We start from the raw sequence: 15,254 nt of genomic DNA on the forward strand, positions 1-15,254 counted from the left end.
AAAATAAATGAATAAAATCTTTAAAAAAAGAAAAAGCTTTCCTAATGCATACTAAGGAGCTCAACAAATAATCATTGAATGAATGATGGCAAACTTGATCAGACTTTTCCTTTTAAATGCCGTATAAGTGCTGATTTCAATGAGTGCCCAAGTAGCATTGCAAATAACATGCTGTCCTGTTGTCTGAACACTTCTTCTTTTTCCCTTTGTTTGCAAATTTACCTTAGTCTCTTTCAAAATATCTGTTGCAGGATGGATATAATCCTCCAGTTCTTTAAGGTGAGAAATTTGAAGGCTTCACATGATATTGCTTTAGTGTGTTTATCAGCTTACCTCTCTTCACACCACTCACCTCTGGGTCCCTTTTCTGTCTGTCACTAATACAGTCCTTGCCGATACCCCCTCCTTCTTTTCTCTGTAGGCTGGTCTCAGAGGGTTTCCAACATCTGTTACGGTTTAGAGGGATTCTTGCCTGGAAATAGAAGTTCTTTCCAGGTAGTGATATAAATTTCTAGTGAAAGCAAATGAATGAATACGTAGGAAGAGACATTTCACAAGGACGTGGCCCTGGAAGTCAGCTATTGTTGTAAAAAGAGGCACTTGCCTGTTGTTTAGACCCAGCAGTCTGATCACTCCTGCCCAGTCAGGGCTTTCCCCCACGTTGTCTGCTTCGTCAGTCCCTCCTCTGCAGACAGTGTGGATTGTACTATGAACATGGGCACTCGTTCCTCAGCAAGTGCAAACAGCTGGCTTTCATGCGGTTCATCCAGTGCCAAGATACCGTTCCTCATGCAACCTTTTACCTGCTTTTGCAGTTAGTAGCATCAGTGACTGGGAAATCAAACATTTTATCTAGTGGTTTGTTAACTTGAGGTTATTTTCCAGATGTTTCCTAGAGCTGTTCCTCCAATGCTGACTTGTGGCGGCGCTGATGTTTTCTTTCTATAGCATTTTATTATGTTTGAGCAGTGAAATTTAATTTAGTTAGGGGAAATGTCTTTTCCAAACTGTTTCTGATGACACACAGTTATTCTGTGCCTCGTGTTAATACCACAAACTCCAAGACTTGGCCTGATTATAGACATGACTAGACAGAGAGAGTTTAGCAGGACCACTGCACCAGACCCCCACATCTATCACTGCTACCAGATACGCTGGCGGATTATAGGCCCAGGGAATTTTAAGGCCAGGGGAATTACTTCCTCAGATCTCCTCTTTATTCATAAAACATAACTGGAACTCATAGATACCAAGTGATTTTATCCTGGGCCACACATCTAGTTGCTAGTTTAGATCAAGGCTAGAGCCCAGGTCTCCAACACACAGGGGAAAGGAAACCACCTTTTTGCACCTCTTCCCTGAAGTCATACATGTGGATTTGCTTCTTCAGTGGCCCAAGGATGCCTTTGCTGGCAAATAAGTCTCCTGACAGCATACTGAAGAGGCAGGGCGCAGTCCTGTGCGGGTCCTGGGGAACCGTCACTGTTTCCCAGTGTCCAGCCCTGTGGTGGGGTGCGCTACCAGCCCTCTCTCCCTACAGGCCTGCACAGAATTACCACAGGGCAGAGTGACTCCTGTGCTCAGCCATTTTGCCAGGAACTGCTTTTATTTCTCAACTCTCCAGTTTCTCCTTTCTTCCCACAAGCTCTCTCCCACCCCACAAACACACCAAGGGCCTCTCGAAGCTTTGTGATTATCCGTTTTTCCACCCACCGTGACACTGAAAGAGAGGAGAAAGAATCCACTTCAGAATGATGTAAGTCCAAAAGTTTTGAAAGTTTGGCAACAGTTTATAAATGACTCAGGATGGATGTTGCCGACAATGGGGAGCATATATAGGAAACACCATTCCCCCCAAAATGTATTCTTTGAAAATGAAATATGACAGCATTCTGGCCAAACCCCTCAAAACTGAACAGTAATTCTCATAAAACTGTAGGTAGGCTTACATAATATTACACAAGCTTTAAACTCTGGATCGGGGCCGAAAACATCACCTGCTTTAGGTCCTCAAATAGACACTGAAGAGCTACGGCATGATGCAGTTGACCAAGACTTAGTTGTAATCTATAGACTGTCAGCCTGGTGGTAACTGGTAAAGTAATTTGTGGTCTCTTTTGTCCATTTTAATTAGTGAGAGTTCTCTGCAGCTCGCCTGACAGGAGAAACTGAAACGCAGCTGCTGCGTTGTAAATCACAAAGTGAAATAAACAGTGCCCCGTGAATAACGAGAAGGCCCAGAATAGCTCCACTAACAATCCTGCTTGCTTCCTCTACTCAAGTCTTTCTTCATGGGCTCATTGGTGACTCATGCAGAGGTTGGTGGGACTCGGGATTCAAAGGCACAATAGGGCGAAAAGGAGCCCAAGCTTGCTGTTGGTGATCGGGCCATTTGAGTCCACAATAGCAAAGGAGGTCTGGCATACGAGCTTCGAAATATGCTTTAAGACTCGACTTTTGACTGCTGAGTCAGGTAGTGTGAGCTGTTGATCTGTTACAGATGTCCGCGCCCTTCAGAGGACCATCCCTGTGGGTTGTAGACTTGCTAAATCACACTGTGTGGGCATTTATACTGTGTCTGCACCTCCCCACCTAACCCCAGACCACTGACATTTTTACTCAGGTAAAATTCCATGAAAACAAAAATCAAGTAATGACTTCATCAAGAGAACCAACACAGGAACCTTTAGTTAGTAAAACTGGTGTGTATGTGCGTGTGTTAACAGGAGGCTGGAGAATTAGAGTGATAATGCCATGAAAAAGCACTTGTTAGCCTGAAAGGGGGTCATTGCCAGGCCACTTACACCTCCCTCTTGTGTTATGTATTGATTTTGGACAAAATGTAGGTAGAGACCTTAACAACACTCCTTCCATCTCTCTCTCACACTGTGTTATTTTCCCACCAGTATTGGATCTGGATCACCGTTCACAGTCTTCTCATTCACTTTTCTGCCTCTATTTTTCCTTCTTCTAATTCACCCAACACATTCCTGTTGGAGTAATCTCCCTGAAACATCACACTGATTGTGCCAATTGTTTAGTCATAAACGTTCAGTCTCATTGATCAAAATTCCCTCTCTTCCCTTCAGCGTTCAGCACTACCTAGGATCTCCCCCCAATTTAGGTTTCCCTCTGACCTCCCTTCCTGCACACGCTCTTCCTGTTGAATGGGAATTCCTGATCCCCAACACCCGTCAAATGCTTCTACCTCCAGCTTGTCCCATAGCTGTTGTCCTACACAACCAGCTCACACGTCTACACCAGGCCCATCTGTCAAGGCCCACTTTAAAAGCTGCCTTGTCCATGGACTCTTCCCTGAACATCCCTCTGGAAGAGTTATCTGCTGCCTCTGTGCTTTCTACCGCATGTGGTGTTTTGTGTCCCCAAGATACCTCCCACTTTCTGTCTTTTGTCATTCTTACTTGTGTACCTGTACCTGAAATGAGGGCTTTAATGCTCTGGGTCAGCCAGCGTGGACTTTAATCTCAGGTCTGGTCATTAATGTGGTCTTGGTGATTAACCTTTTTAAGTCTTGGGATCTTTCTTGGTAAATGGATAACAACTGGAACTTCCTCATAGGTTTTCCTGAAGAAGAGTAAATGAGATGATGAATGTAATACACTTAACTCTGTGCTTATTACACAGGAAGTGGTAAAAGGATGGTATTGTGCTTATTATTTTTATTGTTTTAATTTCCTTTCTAGACTCTAACTTATTTGAAGGTTAATTCTCTATATAGCAAGCATCAGCAAACCTTTTCTGTAAAAGGCCAGACAGTTAGTATTTTAGGTTTTGCAGGCAACATATATCTCCATCACATAATGTGAAATAACAGGAAAAAATATATATTGGTCTCTGTCTCTTTCCTTCTCCCTGGTTACTGGCACGGCTACAAATACTGCTGTGCTTTCTTAACAGGTAAGAGCTCTAGGAACATCTCTTATTCCAGTATTTGTTTTTTCCCCCAACTCCTGACAGGAAGTTACCCAAACCCTTGTACATTCCTGGGGCATATCAGTGTCTCTTGTTCTAATGAGGCAACTCTGGGTGGGTTTCTGGGTCGGGCTGGTCACCAGCTTAGAAGCCTGGAATTTTCTCTGCCCCTGCACCTTCCAGAGACAGGAGAGGGAATGGAAATTGAGTTAATAATTGATAATATCTACATGAAGAAGTTGTCATAAAATCCCAAGACTATGGGCTTCAGAGAGCGTCCAGGCTGGTGACCACATCCACCCCAGAAGGGTGACACAGCCCAGCTCCACAGGGCTAGATGATGCTCCTGTGCTCGGGACCCTCCCAGACCCTGCCCTGTGTCTCTCTTCGCCTGGCTGTTTGTCTGTATCCTTTATCAGATACTCTAATAAACTAGTAATGTAAGGAAGCATTTTTGTGAGTCCTGTGGGTTGCTCTTAGGAATTAACCAAACATAAGGAGGGATTGTGGACATTTTCAATTGGTAGCCAAGCCAGATAAATATTGTGGGTAACCCAGGTGGGTATTGCTTGTGGTTGACATCCACAGTGGAAGGCAGTTTCACTAACTGAGCCGTAACCTGTGGGATCCAACACTACCTCTAGGTCAAGAGCATCAGAATTGAGTTAAACTGTAGGATGCCCAGTCAGTTCTCTGCAGAGAATTGTTTGGAGAAATCCCCACACACTTGGTGTCAGAAGCATTGTGAGTGTGGTAACAGTGTGAATGTAAAGGGGACTCAGAAGGAAAGAATGGAGTTTTTTCAAATACTGATATTTTTTCTTTTTCTTTTGTTTTGCTTTTCTTTTCTCTTTTTTAGTAACCTCTGAAAATGTTCAGATTCATCCTTAGCTCACAGGCCATGCAAAAACAGACCACAGACTGACTGCAGTTTGTGGATCTCTGCTATGTAGTTCACAGCGCCTAAGTCAGTGCTTCACGGGTCATAGAAGTTAACTGAGAGGTTGTGTGATTAATTAATGAGCGATTACACGATTAATTTCTCTTGAGTGCCTCTGTTCTTTTTTACCTTTTACAAATAACTCCAGTTTTCACCCTTCCCTCTTGCACCACTCAAAGTCCAGGCTGTTTCCAGTGTGTCTGACCCTACAACAAGTTGGATGAAGGCCCAGGGCATTGAGCCAGCGGTGAGTTGCCCCTTCACACAGCTGTGCCTGTCTGGGCTGGCAGATCGTCTCTAATCCAGTCCAGCAAGGGAGCTGTACACAGTCAGTGGGGTTAGATCATTCCAGGGAAGAGAGTGGTGAGAGTATTAGAGCAATATTAAACACTATCGCACTTAGAAGGGAGCTATTTATGTTTTGCCATGAATGTGTAAGATTCTCTCTCCCACACTGGTTTTAATGTCCTGTCTGACAGATCAGACCTGTCATTTTCAAAAGAAAAGGAAAATGGTGGTGTCAGCATAGCTCTTACCCTTGCTCACTGCCTTTACACATCAACTCCTGGAACAGCATCATGACAGCATCAGTGACCTCTGTTAGGTGCCTTTCCACAGGTGCACAACAATGAAAGCGAGAGTGAGTGGTTTAACTCTGAGCAAGTTTATTATTGACAATCAGGCATTGGTTCTGCGTCCCTTAAAATATCTATTTTAGAAAATAATTAATATGACATACGAATTGGAAGCACAGGCTATATAAATTTACACTTATTTTAAATACTCTTCGCTTTAACTACTCAATAATTGAGGCTGTTATTGTTCTTTATGTTAGGAGAACTTTGTAAATGCACACTTTTACTCACCAGAGTAATATTAAAATATGTAATCATCAGCAATATCCATACAATTTCCGTTCCTATACACAAGACGATTTCGTATTTTGAAAGGCAGTGAAATGATTCTTCCCTGAGAAGGACAAAAACGTCCACTGGGTGTTGCTGCTGTACACCAAATTAGCCAGAAGAGCTGAAAAAGTAATGCTAATTCCACCCACAAATTCAGGATCGTAATTGCTTAAGCAATTTTTACTAGAAAGGCAAATAAGAAAATAAGCAGTACAAAACTTACTGTTATATAGTTTTGAACACAATGTCATTTGCAACTTTTGTTTCCTATATAAAAAGAAAAGTGTTAAAAAAAGAAGAGAAATGTTTTAGGAGAAAAGCTAAAAAATCAATACTAATTTTTATTTTTAAATAAAACAACCAAAAGGAATATAAAAAAATAGAATATTTAAGGAATGGAAAAATATCAGAGATGAAGTAGTCACATAGGCATTTGACAATGCTATGCTATTAACAATATTAAAGAATCTTCTGGTTTATATAATAATTATTAATCTGGAAATTTGGTAGAATTCTGTAACAATCAAGCTAAGTCTTGCAAGAAAGTAAAAAACGTAATTTTGATTCTGGTTCCAAATTTAAGCCTTATTCATTTTATTTTCAGGCTTACAGAAAGGTGCTAATTGCCAAAATATCAAGTAGAAGCTGCAAGTTTTATGAACCGTGCTTTCATTTACCTTTTAGGGTTGACATGTTGAAAGTTCACTGGTGGTGTGGGCTCTGACAACACCCAAGGGTAGTCCAAGAAGGCTTGGAGGCAGCAAGATCTTATTCTTATACTAACATAGTCACCACAGTGGTTATAGAAAGGTTAAGATGAAACAATGTGGAATATATCTCTTTTAACATTAGTTTCCAGCCCTGGCTGGGAAGCTCGGTTGCTCAGGGCATTGTCTCATTGTCATGATATACCAAGGTTGTGGATTTGATGATCAGGGCACACGCAAGAATCAACCAGTGAATGCATAAATAAGTGGAACAACAGGTCAATGTCTGTCTGTCTGTCTCTCTTTCTCTCTCAAATCAGTAAAGGAGAATTTTTAACATCAGTTTTTCATTTTTTGCAACCTCTGGACAGAGAGGGCTCTGCAGACGGCAGGCTGTGTACCTTTCCTTCCCCGGCAGCGAAGCTCACAATGAGACTATTACTGCTGCTCTGGTCCTTCCCTCTCATGGAACAAATTTGCAAGGGCTGTGGCAGTGATTCATAGCTCAGGAAAGACACACCTTCCAGAAGCAAGGAGGAAGAAAGAAGGATATTATGTGTTTAGTCTTTGCTATTTTTATCCTTCTGGTTTTTAGTTAAATTGTAACTTACAGTCATTTGGTTATGGTGATGTATGTGACAAACAGAAGCTCCATTTCTGTCAAAGACTCCTTTTTTTCAAACTTAAAAAAAAATCTCTACGTCGTTATGCTTTCTCTGTAGTATGTTCTGTCATTTTATTAATGCTCAAAGTCTATCCGATAGGTCTGGACTCATCTTGAGTAAAAATTGAGCATTTCTCATGAGTATGTGAATAGTGTTTAGTATTTTCATTAGAAATGAACAAGCATAAAATCCAAATTAAATTTTTTCCTGGACCTTGATTATAATATGCACTGAAAATTACTGTTACACTTTGAAAGCATTTGTAAGGTTGAAGCTAACCTTACTGGTGTAGAAATATCTCTGTCATATGGCAGAGACCTTGTACATACAAAAATAACCATTTGTATTTTAATTGTACATACTTTCTTTTAAAAATGATTTTATTTATTTATTTTTAGAGAGAGGGGAAGGGATAGAGAAAGAGAGGAAGCGAAACAGTGATTGGTTACCTCTCATGTGCGCCCCAACTGGGGACTGAACTCATAACCATGGCATATGCCCTGACTGGGAACTGAACTGGACCCTTCGCTGTGTGGGACAACACCCAACCAGCTAAGCCACACCAGTCAGGGCTTGTGCGTGTATCTTTAACATCCATCTCTCCTACTGATCTACAGACTTAGAACTGTTTCATATAAGCAGTGTTTAGACAAATAGATACAACTTTTGTGTAGTATGAGCTAGCAAATGAATAAATAAAGATAGACACTGTTGAATTAAACAAATGAAATATCAGGTAAGGATAAATTCAGTCTTAGTTCAAAAATAACTTGTGAACCATGAATCAACCAGAATATTCCTAAGACTAAGTGCCATAGTCCATCAATAGGAGAAGCATTTAAGATGCTAAGGAACTCACCATCTTGGTTGTTTCCTAAATGTTATAGATGCTTGGTGCTTCTTTCAGAATAGTTTTCAGTACCTTGTTTCTTGACTCTGCTGTTTCCTAGTGATTAACCCAACCCTTGGATGACAGACAGCTGCACAGTACTTTGGGTTGCATCTCTGTTCTCCAGTCACAATAGATATGTCAAGTCCTTGGAAACACCAGTGATTTAATTAATGCTAGTAAGTACCGAACGTTTTCTTGTGCTTGGTTCTGTGCTATATTATATATATTATGGTGTTTATTTTTTTTGTGCCTTTGTTAATGGCAGTCTTTGTACCTTGAAAATGACCCCTTTCCTTTTTTATCAGTGTGACTGTTACTTGTTCTTTAAGACCCGTGTCAGGCCTCACCTGCCCCTCAGAGCCTTTCCTGAGCCACAGGCCTGGGGTCCCCTAAGATACTATGCATAACTCTGTTGCAAAGCTTATTTTATTTTATTCCACATAAACATTATCTTGTTATTATCCTTATCCCCCGCTAGACTCAGAGTTTCTCAAAGTAAAGCAATCAGAAGCAATCTGAAGAGAACTGGCTCTTATTTGCATAATCAAATGTGCCAGCCTACCCATTATCTACACCCAAATTCTCTGACTGACTTCCTTGTACCACGGATAGACTGTCTTTGCTTCATCTAATACCATTCTGTTTCCTGGGCCCCTTCCTTGTACTTGATTTATAGTTTAAGAATAGAATCCTAGTTTGGAAACAATTTTCATTTAAAATTTTAAAGGCATTACTCCATTGCCTTTTTTTTCAGTGTTGCTGAGAAATCCAAACCATTCTTATTCATTTAAACAATTTCTGCATTTTAGAAAAATGTAAATATCTGTCTACAGAGGGAGAATAATGTAGTGAATCCCCTGTAACTCCCCCTCTGCTTCCACAGCGGTCAGTTCATAGCCTCACCCCCACTTCCTACCCAACTTCGAATTATTTTGAGTCAAAATCCAGACATCGCACTGTTTCACTTGTGAATATTCAGTATTCATCTCTAAAAGAGGTAAAAGTTCATATATCTCATCCTTTATAGGTAATGTATTTGATTCTCTCTGAAGTTTGTAGGAAATTACTTTTTTTCCTAGAGTCTTGAAATTTGATAATGAAATGCTCACTGGGCCTGGTCCTGTGGGCCCTTTCTATCTGCAGTCACATTTTTCAATTCTAAGAACTGTTCTTGAATTCTTTCATTGGTGCCTTCTTGCCTCATAACTCAGTTACTGGACCTTCTTGAATGGCCTTGAATGGCCTTGAATGGCCTTGAATGGCCTTGAATGGCCTTCTCTAACTTTCTATCTGTTTTTCATCTCTGCCTTTTTGTTCTAATTTCTGAGAGGCTTTTTCAACTTTATCTTCCTATTTACCAATCAAAGTTTTAATTTCTGCTACTGTGCATTTAATGTGTTTGAGCTCGTTTCTATGTTCTGTTTTTTTTTCACAGTGTCTTGTTTTTCTTTCATAGATGCAATACTTGTATATTCTTTCTATTTTTTAAAATAACAGAATGATACTTTTTTTTTAATTTAATTTATTTATCTTTAGAGGGGAAGGGAAGGAGAGAAGGAGAGAAACATCAATGTATGGTTGCCTCTGGTGAGTCCCCTGTTAGGAACTGGCCTGCAACCCAGGCATGTGCCTTGACTGGGAATCGAACCGTGGTCGTGTAGTTTGCAGGCCTGCGCTCAATCCACCGAGCTACACCAGCCAGGCGAATGATACGTTTTTTAAAGTCTGTCCTCCCAAGGTTTTTTTTTGTTGTTGTTGTTTGTTTGCTTGTTTTGTTTTCATCTTATGTGGTGGATGTTTTCTTCATTGGGCTTTTAATTCTTGGCTCTCTGCTCAGATCAAGAAAGACACTAAAAATGGGAACCTGCACTAAAGCCTGTGGGAAGGACTTTTCAACCTTGAGTTTCATGAAAAGGGAATCTGGGGGGACGTTTTATAGGGGAACGTCTCAAGTCAGTGTCTTCAGGTTTCACTCTTAGGCAGGTCAGATTTTGTGGGACAGTTTTTCAGTTTATTTTCTGGAGGTCAAATATCTGGCCAGCACCCTGGGAGTTGTGTTGGGGAAGAGGCCCGGATGTCTGCATTCTGTGATTAGCAGGCCGTGGGGCCTCAAGCTCCCCTCCTCTTTTATCTGGGCTGGAGTGAGGGCCTGGGATCGTACTGTTACTCAAACGACGCTTACCTCCTTATTTGGGAACTCTCTTTCACAACCTGTTTCAGATTTTTCTGATGTTGCAATTTCTGATCTTTTTGAAGCTGTGGTACAAATGATGTTGATTTTGAGCTTTCCTTTGCTTGCCAGCTGGGGAATTGGGTTTTGGGGGTTCAAGTTTCCAAATTTTTGTTGCTGTTGTTTCCTCTACTGTTTTGCTCACACTTAAGGATTTACATAGTCCACAAAACTTATTTATTACACTTTCATAGGGTTTTGGGAGGAAGGAAAATAGATGCGTGTGTTCACATCATCTTAAACTGAAAGAATCCTCCACCCCCACCCCCCCATTATTACCCTTCAAACCCCATAATCATTGCGTAATATGAAGGTAAACCTTGTTCCTCGGTGGTGTGCTTATCAGCAGCCGGGCACACGGGATCTCCAAACTCCTTGGATTCGCAGTGACAGGGGTCAGCTACGAGCAGGGTGTGGCCGTACTGGATGCAAATGTCTTTGATCTCTTTCTTGAATCTTCATCCACATATTTCTGGTGATAGGACACCAGGCCTTTGAGGATGGACTGGCCAGTTGCATCCTGGGCCACAGGACCGCCTTCTTCCCACCAGCGCCAGTCTCTGTGGGAGAACCAGTGGTTGCGCAGAAGCAGAAAGGGTTCCAGGAGGTGCGTCAGGGCGCTGGGCTGAGCGGTCGCTCTCTGTGAAGGTACATGTGTGTATATGTTTGCATATGTCTTTCCTGAATCCATTTGAAAATCATTCGAGATAATTGTGGAGTACTACTTAACAATTAAAAAAACTATCGATACACAAACATTAGATGAATCTCATAATAATTATGCAGAGTGAAAAAAGCCAGACAAAAAAGTAAATACTGAATGTTTCCGTTTACATAAAACTGTGGAAAATGCAGACCAATCAGTAGTGACAGAAAGCAGATCTGTCGCCTGGGGCTTGGGGCGGGAGTGTGAGAGGAGCACAGAACTTTTGGGGAGGTGAATATGTTCATTATTTTGATTGTGGTGATTGTTTCATCAGGGTAAACACCAGTAAAAGTTTATCAAGCTGTGTATTTTAAATATAATACAATCTATTGCATGTCAATTGTACTCTAATAAAGCTGTTAAAAACTTTTCAAGTTGTATGGGGGGTGGACATGGGAGGGAGGTGGGGAGCACTGTGGGGGGCAGGGCTGGGAATATAAGAAAGAAAACTACTTGAACAAGAGTTAAATTTAAAAAAACTGAAAAAAAACATTTCAAGTTGTACACTTTGTAAGTAGTTTATTATAAATCAATTATGTCTGAAGCTGTGAAAACATCAGAGATGAAATAAAACTAAAAAATCCTTTTAAATCATAAGCAGAGGGCTTATTTTTAATATTAAATCTTCAAAAGAATCAGTAAGCAAAAAACAAAAACACAACTGAAAAATGAATAAAGGATATGAGCCATTTATGAAAAGGGAACTATAATCGCCTCTTAAACCTAAAGAAAGATACTCAATGCCACTCATATAACAACCATTCAGCTTAAAGCATCACTGACACTATTTTTGTACTCTTTACTGGGCAAACATCCACACGTTTCATAAAACACTTACTGGCCTGAGTTTGGGGAAGCAGGCAGTTTCCCCATAGACGGTCGGTGGATGGACTGATGAATGGGTAGGAAGGGTACCTTGACCATGTGTACCTGAAGCAGTATCCTGCTACATAGCTATTCTACTTAGAATTTTTTTCTACAGACATACTTGTGTAAGTGCAAAATGCCCTATGTTCAATGTTACTCATTAAAGTTTTATTTGTAGTAGTTAAACACTGGTCACAGTCTAAATGCTTGGTCATAGGAGATTGGTGAAATTGGTGAAACAGAATGGGAAAGTCCACTATACAAGGGGGGGCCGTCCAAATAAGAAGTTTATTTATAAAATATTGCGTATATTTATTCTTGTATGTTAAACTTCAGTTGCTTTCAAAGCACTTTCCATTTGATGCGGGACACCTGTTGACACTTTTTTCCCACTGCTCAAAACAGTTTTTGAACTCATCGAATTTGATGCCTTTGGGTTTTTTGTTCCACTTCTTCCACATCAGCAAAACATTTCCCTTTGAGAATTTTTTTCATCTATAGAAACAAACAAACAAACTGTTGCTCAGGGTGAGGTAGGGTGAATAGGGAGGGCGGGGCACAGGAGTCATACCATTTTGGTCAAAAACTGCTGAGCACTCAGTACTGTGTGGGCAGGTGCCCTCTACATCACCCATCATGAAATGAGTGTTGAGAGTCTTCCAAAAAAATTCACTGAGCCTGAACGCAGCCTCTCACAGCAACGCCAGCTGGGACACTGATACGGATACGTTCCTAGAACACTCTGGGAGTGAACACTCTGAATAGTGTGTTCACTCCCCAGAAGTGAAGAACCCAAAGACCTGAGGGAGGCAGAGGAGAGATGCTCTAGATGGTCTCCGACTCTTTGGTTAGGGAATGATTGGCTCATCCTGGTGCATTCAGCTCAGCTGCAAGACATAGTAGCTTGTAGCATGTGCCTGGGCTGGGGCCTCTGTGTTCGCTTTGGGGTGATCCCCCAAAGCTCCGTGAGTGAGACAGACACAGAGACCAGAAGTGAAGCCAGTTAGGAGAGAGTGGAGAGTCCACACTAATTCTTGGGATTCTAAATGACTTTAAAGGTGGGAAATTGGCTGCCCGGTGTCCTCATGCTCCTGTTTCTGCCTACAAGCAAATTGAAAGGAGAAACCCTGAATTGCTCGAACAGTGAGACTACTGGGACAGTGGCCAGCCCAGAGGGGTGGTCAAAGGCCCTAATGAAGAAACTCCGACTGAGTTACTGACCCACCAGAAAATGCTGGGAGTGGCTGTAAACTTAATCCGGGATGCTTGCAATACTCAGATTGCACCAAACTCTCAAACTGTCTTAGGAATTGGGACCAGCAGACCTAATTGGCAAAGTCACTGGTCACCTAAAATGTTGCTAGGTGGCATTTTGTGTGATGATGGTCCCACCACCACAAATGTTTGAAACTGTCAAATTCAAACAACAAAAGCTGACCCCCCACCACCCACCAGGAAAACCCCTGATTACTGATACCAATGAACCCCTCCGGGGCTGCTGAAGTCTTAGCTCATGAGCAAATTTGTTTTGTTTTACAGTTCTCCCCCGACTCTGCCTTCCCTCTCCTCATTCTTTCCCCCAGAATTTAAAAAGGAAGTTTATTTTAAATTCAACATGTGGTGTTTTGCAACAGAAAAATACTTCATATTTTCAGGTTACATAGATCATAATATTTTTAGGTAGTGAAATTCTCATTATTTTTGAACATCTCTGTGAAGGTGGAAGCTTGGTGAAAAGGTCTAAGTGTTTCTTAACACGTTGGAAGCAGATCACCAAACTGCTCCTCGAGAGACTAACCAATTGACATTTTCCCCTGCAGCTTGTGGAAGTGAGCCTTTTCTCTAACTCTCGCTGGCACTTGTGGTATCTTTTTTTGAAATCCAATTTGATAGGCTAAACTCACTTCTCATTATTTTATTTGCACATTCTAAACTGTAATGTTTTTGAACACTTTCTGGAAGTTACATTGGTCATTTGAGCTCTTTTAAAATCTTTTTGGTTTTTTCAATTGTATAAATAGTACATTGATTGCATTTTTATGATACATGATTCAAAGCATATTGAAAGATACAAATATATGCTAATATAAGGTGTTAGGTAAAGACTGTAACTTGGATTTTTCCAGCATTAACAAAACTTTAAAGCAACCATTTATTAAAAATCTTCTCTTTTTGTATTGATTCTAAAAGCTCTTCACTAATTCAAATTCTTCAGTATTCTTGGATGTATCATAGATTTTACAGTGTTTTATTGACTTAGCTGTCCAGTATTATGCCAGAATTACGTGTAGTTATTTTGCTTAATTCTGCCCTACCCCGTGTGACTCAGTTGGTTGAGTGTTGTCCTGTAAAATGAAAGGTCACCAGTTCGATCCCTCCTCAGGGCACTAGCCTGGGTTGCAGGTTCAGTCCCTGGTGGGGGTGCAAGGCAACTGATTACTGTTTTTCACATCGATGTTTCTCTCCCTCTCTCTCTCCCTCCCTTCCCTTCTCTCTAAAAATAAAGAAATAAAATCTTTTAAAAAGGAGTTTTAATTCCATTCTTTATTTTTTTGTTGTATAATTTGGAATTGAAACTTTAAATGGAGTTATATTAAATTTATAGCAACCCCTAGCTGTTGTAGCTAAGTGGATTGAGCACGGGCCTGTGAACCAAAGGACTGCGGTTCGATTCCCAGTCAGGGCACATGCCTGGGTCACAGGCCAATTCCCAGAAGGGGGCGCACAAGAGGCAACCATACATTGATATTTCTCTTTCTCTCTCCTTCCCTTCCCATCTAAAGATAAATAATTAAAATCTTAGAAATATAAATTTATAATGAAATGTAGGTGATTTGAAATTTTATAATAATTCTCACCTGAGAACAAAGTATTTATTTCCATTTATTTAGGAGGACTTTTATGTTCCTCAGTAAAATTTCGTATTTTTCTTCACATCAGTTGGTACTTGAGATTTCTTATTAAGTGTACTCCAAGGTATTTGGAATTTATGGCCCCATCCCCAATGATTAGATTAGTTTATTGTGCTCTTTCAACTTTGTGTCGTATTCTATCACTCAGCCTCCCTCAGCTCAGCTCAAGCAGTTCCCCTGCTGTCAGGGTGGTTGATGGGAGCTCCGAATGCCATAGGTCTGATGGATATTATTTATTCTTCTTCTGCTTGAGTTGATCACCTCTTAGTCTCCTTTTATGGCCTGTAGAGAGTTTCAGTGACCCACTGCTGGACCAAGGATGAGAATCTGTAATAGCTCTTCTTCATTCACACCAACAGCTAGTTGGTTGGCTGCCAGGTTTTTGGTGTCACCCCACAGAGAGCTCAGCACTTGTGCTTCTGATCCCTGCTCGGATATCTGATCCCAGGCATTTCCTTCCTCACAGGGCTTGTCCCCACCCAGAGCCCCCTGAA

At 41.0% G+C, this 15,254-nt stretch overlaps 1 pseudogene; it reads left to right on the forward strand.

Annotated features, from left to right (window-relative positions):
• The first annotated feature begins 12,677 nt into the window (after positions 1–12,677).
• LOC118977182 (peptidyl-tRNA hydrolase 2, mitochondrial-like) lies at positions 12,678–13,315 on the forward strand (annotated as a pseudogene).
• The last annotated feature ends 1,939 nt before the right edge of the window (positions 13,316–15,254 follow it).

This window comes from Sturnira hondurensis, unplaced genomic scaffold (genome assembly GCF_014824575.4).
Source record: "Sturnira hondurensis isolate 20B ecotype Veracruz unplaced genomic scaffold, ASM1482457v3 Scaffold0021214, whole genome shotgun sequence".
Classification (NCBI taxonomy): domain Eukaryota; kingdom Metazoa; phylum Chordata; class Mammalia; order Chiroptera; family Phyllostomidae; genus Sturnira; species Sturnira hondurensis.